Source organism: Canis aureus, chromosome X (genome assembly GCF_053574225.1).
Source record: "Canis aureus isolate CA01 chromosome X, VMU_Caureus_v.1.0, whole genome shotgun sequence".
Taxonomy (NCBI): Eukaryota; Metazoa; Chordata; class Mammalia; order Carnivora; family Canidae; genus Canis; species Canis aureus.
In genome coordinates this window covers 39,755,221-39,768,559 of record NC_135649.1, presented here as the reverse complement: position 1 = coordinate 39,768,559, position 13,339 = coordinate 39,755,221, and the positions used below count along the sequence as shown (strand labels likewise).

The window sequence follows — 13,339 nt, the reverse complement described above, 5'->3', positions numbered from 1 at the left end:
ACGGGTGCAAAATATGTCCACACTGCCATTTGATATGGATTCTGGCACCATGGGGAAAAGCCTGAAATACCACGTAGTACCCTCTACACCTGTGATTAGATTGAGGCCTTCTTTGAAAGCAGAGACCATATCGTGTAACTTATCTTGGATTCCCAGTGTCTACCATGATGCCAGGCCCAGAGCATCTACTTATGAAACTCCAGTAAGAAAACTGAAAGAGGTAGGTGGACCGCAATGTGTCAGGACAGATCCAGTGCCTGTCTTCCTCAATCCCAGAATTCCAATGGCCTTACCAGCCTAGGTTGAGGATCTTCTGTGGGCCCTATCGAGTGCTAGACCCAGAAGGAGATTCAGATGGAGGTATGAAACATATCCTGCCCTTGAGGTACTTTTATTCTAGTGGGGAAAAGGACGTCACCATGCAACAGTAGCACAAGGCAACAGTCTTGAAGTTTGGGATTGGGGGAATCTTTATAGTCCTCTTTAGGTTCCCGAGAACTTGAGGGTCCATGAGTAGTTGGGAACAGCAGCCAGGATGTGGGGGGAGTCATTTCCCAAGGCAAACCTCCTCGTAGACCTCTTGCGCAGCCCAGAGATGTGCCATCTTTCCAGGAGCCCTTTGTCTCTGTACCTAAGGAAGAGGAATGAAAGTGAGCTGTAGACCTTAATGGAAATTTTGTACTGAGTTAAAATTTAGCCACCACCTCCTCCAAGAGATGGCTTTAGAGAAATAGCCTGGCAAGTTTACATTTGGTCGTTTCTGTGGATATGCTGAGAGTCACCCAAAGCAAATTATATAATTTTAGAGGACTGGGTGAATTTTAGGAAGGAAAAAAAATGCACCTGCCTAAATTCACTTGAAATCCTTGTGAAGTGCTAAGTGCATAGACCCACCCCCGTGCATTTATATGGTATTTTCTGCTTTTCAAAACAGTTAATAACCCATTCATCCATTATGATAGAGGAATTAGGAACACCAGCTTTGGAGTCCGTAGATGAGCATTTGAATGGCAGTTTGGCCACTTCCTTGCTGTGGAATCTTGTTTGAGTCAATTACTCATCCCTCTTTTTTTTCTTTTTTTTTAATTTTTATTTATTTATGATAGTCACACACACACACAGAGAGACAGAGGCAGAGACGCAGGCAGAAGGAGAAGCAGGCTCCATGCACCGGGAGCCCGACGTGGGATTCGATCCCGGGTCTCCAGGATCGGGCCCTGAGCCAAAGGCAGGCGCTAAACCGCTGCGCCACCCAGGGATCCCACCGCTGTGCCACCCAGGGATCCCACTCATCCCTCTTAAGGATCAGTTTCCTCAGGCAGCCCGGGTGATGCAGCGGTTTAGCGCCGCCTTCAGCCCAGGGCGTGATCCTGGAGACCTGAGATCGAGTCCCACGTCGGGCTCCCTGTGTGGAGCTTGCTTCTCCCTCTGCCTGTATCTCTGCCTCTCTCTCTCTCTCGCTCTCTCACTCTCTCTCTCATTCTCTTTCTCTTGAATAAATAAAATAAAATCTTAAAAAAAGGATCAGTTTCCTCATCTCTGAAATGGGAGGACACTAATAGCTTCCTACCTCACCGAGTTGTTATGTGGGTGGAATGAGATTATCTAAGCAGGTAGCACACAGTCCAGTCCACAGTAAGTGCTCAACAGATGATAGATCTTATCCTTACCACAGCTTTATGAGGTAGGTGCCTTCAAAGGAACGGGACCCTGAGACAGCAGAGAAAGGAGATGGTTCTTTGCAACCAAGGAGCTATGTTTCACAGGACTTGTTGCCTGCTTTCCTTACATTTCTGCTTAAACATAAGCTAGGAGGTAGTGCTCATCCCCACTTAAGAAGATGAAGGAAAAAACAGAATTATCCTATGGAGAGTTGCCTCCATTCCCAGGTCCTTCTGGGACATGCTTACCTGGGCATTGCCACAATGTTTCTGGTTCGTGTCCATGTCCCCTCTTGTCCTACAACTTTTCCCTTGAAATGATGAAGTCCTCCATGATGTCACCTTCCATTTGCTGGTATAGAAACTTCAAAGAAGGGAACAGGAGAGGCTCCTGATCCTGGTGGAGTCAGAAGTCTGGTGTCTAACTACAGACACTCCTCTGGCCTTGATTCTAACACTGAAATGTCTGCTTTGTGGATAGATGTTCTGCCTATTTCCAGGCTTTGGTCCCAAGCACCACAGTGGAGACACAGTTCACTGTGAATCCCTCAGAATGTTCATGTCTATGCAAAGGCTGTGAGTAACTGAGAACACGTCATGTCCAATGAAACTGTTGTGTGGTTGTGGAAGCATACATCAGAGTATGGGCTTTGGAGCCCCACAGACATGGAGTTGTGGTCATATCTTCCACTCTACAACCTTAGCAGGCAGCCTGATGTCTCTGGATGTCCATTTCGTCTGTAAAACAGAAATAATAATAGCTAATGTGGTTACGCATGTGGCACACACTTGTGCAGGCGTAGCTTTCAGCAGAGCGGCTGAGACATAAGATCTCAATGGATGCTGACAATTTTGTTTATGGCTCGTGAAATCTAGGGTAGTAATTGTAAGCATCTCCTCTAGGTATAATATTTTATTTTATTTTTTCTTGGCTAGGTAGTCACATTTCGTACATGAGGAAATAGGTTCAGAGGGGCTAAGGGACAGATGTATCCAAGATCATGAAGCTGATTTGCAGCAGAAATAGGCTGAGATGGGACCTGTCCACCCTGAACATTTGCATCTTTGGTTGGCAAAGCCTTTGGAGACTACGTCGAACAAATAAGAGCTGTTTGAACTGAGCATAATCCTTCTTGTGGAAAAAGAAAGTTGAACGCTAGCTACGGTTTATCTGCTAGCCCAACCATATTGTATTTTTTCTTTGTCTCCTGTGCAACGTCTGACACATTGCAAGAGTGCAACAAACGTGATCTCATAAGAGTATGCTTTGCAATAAGGCTGAATAATATATGGCCATGGTGCTGCTGTTCACCACCATAAGGAAAATCTTTCTCCAGGCATGCTGTGTGGTTTTGTTCATGCTGCTCAAGTAACACCAGATGTCCACAGTGTGGGATTTCTTAAAACATTCTGAAATACGTCCACAGACCTCTGGTGCCACTTGGCCATTTTTCTTGATGTGAAGATGACATGACATCAACCTTAGTAAACTCTAGGGAAAAGATGGGAGGACATAAAGTGGAGTATTTTTGTCCTCTGTGTAGCCTTTTTTTTTTTTTTTTTTTGGCCTCATAGCCCTACTCGGAAGTGAAGTATTCTTCTCTTGGCTTCCATGAAATCTTCTAGTGAGTTCCTCCACTTCTTTAACCACATTCCTCAGGGATCTCTGGTTCCTTTCCCCTTTCTAGCCCCTAAATGGTGGTGTTCCCCAACAGTCTTTTCTTCTCTCTTATTCTGTACTCTTCTAGATCTTCAAATTCATATCTACAGCACACATGCCCAGCTCTCTTGAACCATTTCATGATGCCAAATCAATATGTTAGAACAGCTGCTACATTTGTATGTATTGTCTTTAATCTTGGTGTCTCTATTGAGAGGGCTAGATAGCTAGGAAGACATTTTTTCCACCACCTGTGAATTGATGTGTCCTCTTGCTTTTTATGGCTTGCTATGTGGTTTCTGCCTCTCAAAGTCAAGATGCTTAGATATTTGTTTTGCTTTCCACCAGATATTCCTAATTTTGCTGTGATAGACCTGTCACTTTGTGTGTTCTCTTTTCTTTGTATATTGACTTTTACAAAAGTCACCCATTGAGGTTCATTTGCCAATACTTATTGGTCTTTGTAGAATTTTTAGATTTGTTAGTAGAGTTCATATAAAAGTTGAAAGACATTTTTCTAAAATCATAAATGCTGTCATATTGGCCAAAAACATTAGAACAGTTTGTTTTTATTCTTACAGGAATACGGTTATTATTGGTGCTTTAATGGCTGCTAGTACGAGGGGCTTCCAACATAATCATATTTGTTTTCAGCATACCATCTTATTCATTAGTTTTTCCTCCCAACATTCTAAGCTAGTCATTTACTCTTATTTGCAAAGACCTCTAGGGCGCCTGGGTGGCTCCATTGGTTAACATCTACTTTCGTTTCGTTTCATGATCTCAGGGTCCTGGGATTGAGCCCCGCACCAGGATCCCTGCTCAGTGGGGAGTCTACTTCTCCCTCTCCCTCTGACACTCTCCCTGCTTGTGCTCTCATTCTCTCTCTCAAATAAATAAAATCTTCTAAGAAAAAAAGACCCCTCCAAGACAAATAAAACCCAAACAAAAAAGAAACTGAGACACAGTTTTATTTGGAATCCCAAACAGAAACTAAAGGTTAAACCAGGGACTTAATACACAGCATAGCGACTATAGTTAATCATACCAAATTGTGTACTTGAAATTTGCTGAGAGAGTAGATCTTGCATGTTCTCATGGCACCAAAAAAAGGTAACTATGTAAGGTGATGGATGTATCAATTAATTTGAACTGTGGTAACCACTTCACAGTGTAGACATATGTCAAACTATCACATGGTACACTTTAAACATATACAATTTTTATTTGTCAATTATACCTCCAGCAAATCTGGAAACCTCCCCCCAAAGACTTATATAAAAAAGAATTTGGCCTCCCACATTCTTCTAGGCCTTTGGGGATAGAAATGTATTTCCATTCAGGGTCCTGAGACCAGTTAATCATAGCAGGCCTAACATCCCTGTCATCTTTGGCCAATGTCCGAAACAGAGGCCCCTCTTGAAATGTCCCTCCTCTTGTCTTTCTAGTCCCATGCTCATGTGCTTGCTTTCTTCCCTGGCTCACTTTCTCAGTGTCTTCTCTCCCAAATTATTCCCATGTCGCTACCTAGAACATCCCACCCCGTGGCGGAAAATTGCCCCAAGTCTTCAGCCTTAGACATCTGCAACCTTGTCACCAAGGAAGAATTCTGAAATTCACAGCTAGTCATGCCATCTCACTGCTTGAAGCATCTTTGTCTAGACAGGAGGAATCTAAACTCCAAAAAAAAGGTTAGAAAACCTTTCTTCATTTTGTCTTTGCTGATCTTTTTTTCTATCCTTCCAATTTACTGTGGTTGGGCCAACTTATCTTTAGTTCCTGTAGTCCACTACATTGTTTCTAATCTCCTCTAGGCCCTAACCCATAATGTTTCTTATGCCATAATGTTTCATGTGTACTTCCTTTGTGAAGCCTCCTCCATGCTTTTGAGTGTCCCCTTCTCTAACCTTTACTGAGCTGCCGTGGTTAGCACCCATTACACTTTAAGTTTCTTCAAGGGCAGGGACTGTACCTTGCTCACGGCTTGCCCTAGGAGCTAACAAACTCCTACTCATCCCTCAATATCCTGCTCAAGTGCTATACCCTCTGACTTCTCTGGGCAGTATTAGTTACCCTTCCTCCACTGTAGCTCCAAAGCATCCTCTGCCTACTTGGGCACATACTAGGCATACACTCTGTAAAGGCTGAATGAATGAATTTATTTATGAATATTCAGTGATTTCCTCAAGATCACAGAATGATCCAGCAGTAGAACTGGAATGAGCTACTCTTCATTTGTTGGAGAGCATTCTTTTGGGTTTATGAAAGACCTAGCTAAAAATCAACCCCTGAAATTAAAACTGCATGACAGAGTGCAACTTAGTTCTTATACGAACTATGAAAGGAAGGCTTTTCTTTTTCCAAGTATCCTCTTCTTCATGCATTCCCCAGAAGAGGTCCATTTTGCTCATACATGGTTATAGGTCTAGAAAATGCTTTTTATCAGACCATACCTGTCTCTTCTGTACTTTGTTAGAAGCCAGTGACTTGGCTTTTTTTAAAGATTTTATTTATTTATTCATGAGAGACTCCCAGAGAGAGGCAGAGACATAGGCAGAGGGAGAAGCAGACTCCCTGTGGGGAGCCCAATGTAGGACTTGATCCCAGGATCCTGAGATCACGCCCTGAGCCGAAGGCAGATGCTCAACCACTGAGTCACCCAGGTACCCCATTGTGACTTGGTTTTTTAAGAGTCTCATCCAGGTTCCTTTTTTCCAGAGGTCTGAGACCTGTTCTCTTTCTTACATAGCTTTTTTTTTTTTTTACACAGCATCACTTAGCTCATCAGAAACAGAAGCCTAATGCAAAGAGGGCTACTCTAGCATGCTTGGGGTATATTTGGCTACTCTAGCATGCTTGGGGTATACTTGTTTGTTGGAATATACTATTGAATAAAGGCCCACACCAACCACATGCTTTTCACTTTTCACATTCTGGCAAACTCCTCCTTACCCTTCAATACCCTGCTCAAGTGCTGTATCCTCTGACTCCTCTGAGGACATACTATCCTCCCTGCTCTGACCCTCCAAAACTTCCTAGAGTCCCATGGCATTGTACTTTACTATGAATGTCAGTCATCCTCACTGGACCGTGAGCTCTTTGAAGACAGGGACTGCTCTTAATTTCTCTTTATATGCCCTCTGTACCTAACATAGCACCTGGTGCCTATGGATGTTGGTGGCATGGGGATAAAAGGCGATGCAATGATGTTCTCTGGATATCCTATATCCTATAGTCCCCTGACATACGGAGGTCTAATTATTGGCCCTGATTTCTCATGTGGTAAGATGGTAGTCAAAGAGTCTTGCTTTCTTGTGAACTGTTGTAGTCCCTCCCTTTTTTTTAAGCATTCTTCATTTTGCCATACACACACCCTGACTTGGTTTGTAGTTGTATTTTTACTTGCATATTTAATATATGTCTTATATATATAACGTGCAGCCAGAGATGAGACCCACTGCTCAATCCTAGAATCTCACTCCCAACACCTACCATGGCACCTGGCACATAAGCTTAAATCTGTATTTGTTGTTTCAGTACATGAATGCAGGCACAGATGGGTTACTTAAGAGGTGTATTCTTAGAGTTACTATGGGACCCCTCAAAGGGTAGTCAGTTTCTGTTTTGGTCTCAGGATTCTTTGAAATAAGAGTCAAGCAGAAATCAACAAGAAGAGCACGTGGAATTATTTTCTTCTCCTAGAAAAATCAGTGTTAGGGACGCCTGGGTGGCTTAGTGGTTGAGCGGCTGCCTTCAGTTCAGGTTGTGATCTCGGGGTCCTGGGATCGAGTTCCACATCAGGCTCCCAGCACAGAGCCTGCTTCTCCCTCTGCCTATGTCTCTGCCTTTCTCTGTGTCTCTCAAGAATAAATAAATAAAATCTTAAAAAATGAAAACTGAAAAAGCAGTGTTAGGCTGACGGAACATCTTTTCTTGTACTGTCTTTATACAGCTGTATAACCTGTAGACCCTCATTCTTAAGAGGCGCAGAATAGGATAGGGTATGCCTAGGCAAACCACAAAAGGCTGAAACCAGGTGGTGGTTGGCTTATGGGGCCACGGATGCAGGCAATATATTAGGCTCAGTCTTAAAGCAGAAGGAACACTGTGAGATACACATTGTCTGATGCAGAGTTATAATACAGAGTTCCATAATTTATTATGAATACCTGCTTTCTTCCCCTTTATCCTACCCAAGTTTTTGTCCTGGATGTGTGCTAGGCCACAGTCTGGGCCCCATAGGAGGAATATAGGAACTACCACCTGATTCCCCCCTCAGGCCTGCTGACTTCAGCTCCCTGCACCAAAGCCTGCTTCTGCTTTATCTGCAGTTTTCCTCCCAAGATACCATATCTTCCCTTGATGTGAGGGCCACGCCCTATGATATCAACCCAGGAGCTTCCCCGTGTCACAGAAAGTCTTAGGCACAGGGGTAGTTTTTTTTCCACGTTTGTAAGCTCTGGGGAAACGAAGCCTCCACACGTGTTGGAGGGCAGATATGCTCCAGCATGAGCCACTGGTGAGCCATGGCAGTTGCCACCAGGTGGTAGAGTCATGGATAGCACGGAAAACGAACTGTTTGGTAGATCTAACAACTTGCAAATGAAGAATTTGTGTTCAGTTGGAAAAGCAGAATGCTTAGTTGTGAGGTCATCCATCAGATCAGGTTTTTGGATCCTAGAGGAATTTCTCTGGGCAGGTTGGTTATGATCTTTTCGTAGACTCATGGCCAGTTTGGTGAAGACCAAAATGTTGTCTTTGGTTGAAGGAGAAGAGATGGGGGGTTCTAACACTCAAGGCTCTGGCCAACTGGATGTTAGTCTCCTCTGATCTGTGAAGGAGGATAGATGGAAAGGAGATCTTGTCACATCCCATTCTTCTAACGGTGAGGGAAGCCTTTTCTTTTAAATAGATAGCATTTCCTCTTCTTTAACGATAGCTCCCAAATAAGATGGTGAGATACATGCTCAGCTCTCATAAAATGTGGGCACAGAAACTTAGGTCAAGGGCAAAAGCTTGCAAAAGACAGGCTGTGGGGTGCTTGGGTGGCTCAGTGGTTGGACGTCTGCCTTTGGTTCAGGGCATGATCCCAGTATGCTGGGATCAAGTCCCGCATCAGGCTCCCCGCAGGGAGTCTGCTTCTCCCTCTGCCTGTGTCTCTGCTTCTCTATGTCTCTCATGAATAAATAAAATCTTTAAAAAAAAGGCTGGCTGCATTTTATGCCAGCTCAACTGCTTTGACCTCCAGTTCTGACAGGATGCCATTCATACATTTGTTCAGTCATTTTGGTGAAATACAAGCTTTGCAAAATGGATCTAAATTCCTGCTTTAGAAATGATATGAAGGGTAGCCCTGGTGGCGCAGCGGTTTAGCGCCGCCTGCAGCCCAGGGTGTGATCCTGGAGATCGAGTCCCACATCGGGCTCCTTGCATGGAGCCTGCTTCTCCCTCTGCCTGTGTCTCTGCCTCTCTCTCGCTCTCTCTGAATGAATAAATAAATAAATCTTTAAAAAAAAAAGAAATGATATGAGGGTCTCAGTCAACCTCCTGTACTCCCCCTCTTCAAACCTGCAGTGGTTACCTTCTTGCAGAAAACCGATTTGGAGACAGAAAAACTGATAACAGAGCAAGGACCTAGGATGAAGAGCCGTGGCACATGGGTTGGAAAACAACATCCAAGCATCTGTTTGGTATATGGAAAGCCTTAGCAAATTCAGGAATTGAATTTTTAGGCCTGAATTTGAGGAAATTTGTGGATTTTCTGCTGGAGTGGAACAGGGAAGGGTGTAATTATCACCCAGGCATAGTAACAGAGAGCAGCTAAAGCCCCAGAGACTCAAGACATTGGCTTACCATATCTTGTTCACTGGGGCTATCCGTCTACATCTAATTTTCCCCATCTGAATGCTTCCAAGTAAACTACATTCTGTTTTGAGAATTAGGAAATGTTTTATTACTAGGCTTTGCTTTCCTTTTCCTTCTTTGAGGCATCTTTGAGGGTATTCACCTTGGGTGGTGGTTCTGTTTTGTTTTGTTTTGTTTTTTTAATGCTTAAGAAATTGTCTGCCTCTGTTCTTTATGCATCTTATTTTCTCTTCTTAGAAGCATCAGTGTTGGAAATGTAAAAGCTGAAACCTGTAATAATGCATTAGTTTGCAAATATAAATACACATCAGATGATCATTAGCATTTTCTTGGCATTAGCTCATGGCAGCATACACAGTGAATATTAAAGTGTGGCACTGCATACATTTAGAAGCTTAAGAAGTCATTTAAATAAGGACTATTGGTTCCATATAATGTACGCAGTATATGAGGTCTGGATGCTGGGGTCTACCTATTGATTTCCTTATTTGCAGCCCATCTTTGAAATTTGCAACCATAATAGGCTGGCTTATTGGATTTAATTAATGTCAAGTTCCTGTTGAAAACAATGGAAGTCACTCATTAAAGATGTTAACAAAGAACAGGACTAGAGCAGAACTGACCTCGTTTGCTTGTGTGTATGAGAGCGAACACGAATGTATTCTGTGTGACTGTGCTTGTATGTATGTCAGCAGCGAGCTATCTTTTGCAGGATCTAAGATTGCAACCAGGCAGCTGTAAAAAGAGCGAGTGCCTCTCTTGCTTGTCCGGCTGCTTCCGCAAATCTGCCTAACAAGTAGCTCAGTTCCTCCTGATCAAATGATCTTAGAAATGGCTTCCCTCCATTGCACACTGTAATGGTATCTCCCAGGCGAGGCTCCCTGAAACAGCACACCCCTGTCTCTGATAGCAGAGTTCCCTTGGTGAGTGCCCCAGAACAGAAAACCTCCAAAACAAGGCCATTTAAGAATGGGTACTGCTGGCCAACACAACCTGTTGGAGTTCTGTCAGTAAATCACCTAGCCTTGGGTCTTCGGATGAAAAAAGCAGGCGAAATCAGTAAGTACTGGCCTCCAGCAGGTTGGAATGAGAAAGCTGGAACTGTCATATGACTATTTGGGGAGGATAAAAGTGTATATATGAGGAGTATGCGTGTGGGGATGGTTTATTTGGGTGTCCCGGAAGGGGAATTGAGGAGAGTTTGAGATTTTCATCTCCACTCTTTCACTTTGTGACCTTGGGTATATCAACCCTTGTGCTCCATAAATTCCTCCTGGTGAAGATGGGGATGGTACTCCCTCGTTCACATGATGGTGTTCAGCTCAACTAAGCGTGGAAACTTGTTGGGCATTACACATTTGCGGAGAAAAAAAAATGAGGTGTGGATCATCAGTTGGTAGCTGACATCTACACTGAAGCCAATGGCTTGGTAGTTAGATTACTGTCAGTTTTTCCAAACATGGCTTCTTGACTCAGACCTGCTTTGAGTAGGCATACGGACTTTTGCAACATTATGAAAAACTTACTCAGAGCCACAATAAATGCACAGAATGTATACAGTTCTGTTTATTATTTCACATGTGTATTTTTTTTTATTTATTTATGATAGTCACACACACACACACACAGAGAGAGAGAGAGAGAGGCAGAGACACAGGCAGAGGGAGAAGCAGGCTCCGTGCACCGGGAGCCTGACGTGGGATTCGATCCCGGGTCTCCAGGATCGCGCCGTGGGCCAAAGGCAGGCGCCAAACCGCTGCACCACCCAGGGATCCCCCTCACATGTATATTTAATGCCAGCTGGGAACAAGGCCCCATAGTAGGCAGTGTGAAAGCATACAATTATAACTGAGGGGTCCTTATCCTCAAGGAGCTTATGATTGAGTGGGGGAAATGACATATATCAAACTATGTGCGATTCCAGACAAGGTGACAAATATGCTAAATTGGGCCCACTGGCTGCATTTAGTTAGTGGTTGGGCCATCCCTTGTCCACCTAGCTTGGGTATGCAAGGAGGGTGGGTTTGGAGCTGCTGGGAGACTCAGATGTGGCTCATTCTCCCTGTCAAATGAGGTGTATGTCCTTTCCCTCCTCTTTGTCATCATAGCATATTATGGGAATTAATTTCAGAGAAGTCACTAGAAACCTTCAAATGCGGATTGCTGTAGAAATGCAAAGCAATGTCTTAGAGTCTAATACCCTGTTTCCTTTGTGAAAGACTCAGTGATTTTTCTTGTTCTTTGGCAATTACAAACAGTCCCCTACATCTTCTTATGCCGTCAGTCATAAGCTGGTTGGTCCAGTTGCCAGTAATGTGTCTAGGATGAGTGGGTTTCATTCGTATCAGCGTAAGCTAGTTAGCAAAGCATACCTGGAAGCTCAGCTAGCCATCTTGAAAATGTGTGCTTGTGTTTACAAGAGAGCCAAGGAAAAGAGCCAGCAGGTAACTCTTGGATCCTTTTTCCCCCACCACCAAAGTATTAATTCCGTGTGTACACCATTCATCTGGTAGGTAAAAGCAACAACCTCATCTGCAAATACAGAGAACAGCTCAGCATCGATACCATTGTCTCAGGAGACATTGGCTGACTTTAAATCTATATGTACGTAATACCTCCACGTCTGGAAGCTGTCATCAAAAACTCAATATTTCTTGATCTGTAGAGCTAGTTCTTGTTAATCAAGGTTTCCCAAATTCTAGAAATTTGAAATACTCTCCTGTCTAATTACATGTTTTAACATAGAGTTCTGTGACTAGCTTACTATATTTTTGGGATTCTAAAATCATCTCCTCTCCTAAGTGTTCTTGTCAGCTTGGATGTCATCTGATCAGCTCGAGGTATCTTGCAACCTTATTCTTCATGTACTATTTCAGAAACATTAGGAAGTTCCCCCCTGAAAATTTCCCCTAGGCTACATCTCATTTCTATGTTAGTTCCTGTAGTTTGGTATGAAGAGGGTATTAAGAAATATTGGTGTGCTCACTGATCTGTAGTAATAGCCTTGTGTGGCTGGTGGTTTGAAAGATCTACCTCTGGGTTTTTTTAGATCACCGCTATGCATTTGCTGGCCTGGGCTTTTATTTTTGAAGGGAGGCCAGAATTAGTTTGTTTCTCATTGGGGAAATATGCAAATAAACAGTTATTTAGATTTTGAAAGCCGACAGAATGATACAGCATGTGGGCTGTCTCTGATGGCACCCGATCTGATGAAAACATGTATTTCAGTTGCTTGTGACTTAATAGAAGGCCTTGAAAATTGAAGGGCCAGTGTTTCTGAATTCTCACCCTTCACACACCTGGCTAGAGCACCCATGGCAAATGGGCACAATGGACATTTTTTAAAGGTTTTATTTATTTATTCATGTGTGTGTGAGAGAGAGAGGCAGGCAGAGACATAGGCAGAGGGAGAAGCAAGCTCCATGCAGGGAACCCAATGTGGGACTTGATCCTGGGACTCCAGGATCATGCCCTGAGTGGAAGGCAGATGTTGAACCACTGAGCCACTCAGGTGTCCCACAATGGGCATTTTTTATTGTATCCAATTTAACACCTATGTTCAAGTATGGATTTTGGCCACATTAGCTAATTGATCATCTGTTCTTCCTCTTGAATCTTGCAACATGTAAGTTGGTGGCTTTCTCTTTTGATCTACTGAGTGTTCACAGAGTGTTTGGTGTAGCGCTGTGCTGATTAAGATAGCTCATTTTTGAGGAATGAGAGATTAATGATAATTCTTTGTAATGCCTCATCGTTTCCTCTAAAATTGCCATCAATCTTGATAAAAGTTTTCCTCTAAAGTGCTTTGTACCAAATCTTTGTGTTAAAATGCAAGTCAGCAAAAGGCTGTGTATGTATGTGTGTTTATGTGTGTGTGTCTGTGTGCGGATGCCTGCCCTCACCCTTGGGATGGGGCAGGGTGGAGTGTGGAGTAGAGAGAGAAAAAAAAGACAAGAAAGAATGGAAAAAGAGAAGTAATCCTTTCTAGCACTCTGAAAAATGGGGTGTCCAGGCTCCTTGGCTCTCCTGAAACAGGCTCATTTCTTATTGCTAATGAATTTCAATTGTAATTACAGAGCATTGGTAAGCCACATTAAGTCTGAAGGGCTGCATCAAAAATATACACCATCTACAGAAGCCACTTCAATTCTCT

General features: G+C 43.3%; 1 protein-coding gene across 15 annotated transcripts in view; it reads left to right on the top strand.

Annotated features, from left to right (window-relative positions):
- PAK3 (p21 (RAC1) activated kinase 3) overlaps positions 1 to 13,339 on the top strand; it is a 263,447-nt gene that overhangs the window by 148,648 nt on the left and 101,460 nt on the right. Inside the window, exon 5 of one of the 15 annotated variants that reach the window (XM_077888019.1) lies at positions 4,853 to 5,012. The exons of the other annotated variants lie outside the window; for them this stretch is intronic. The gene's annotated coding sequence lies outside the window, so the exon portion shown is untranslated. The remainder of the gene's footprint in view (positions 1 to 4,852; positions 5,013 to 13,339) is intronic. 15 annotated transcript variants of the gene reach the window in all.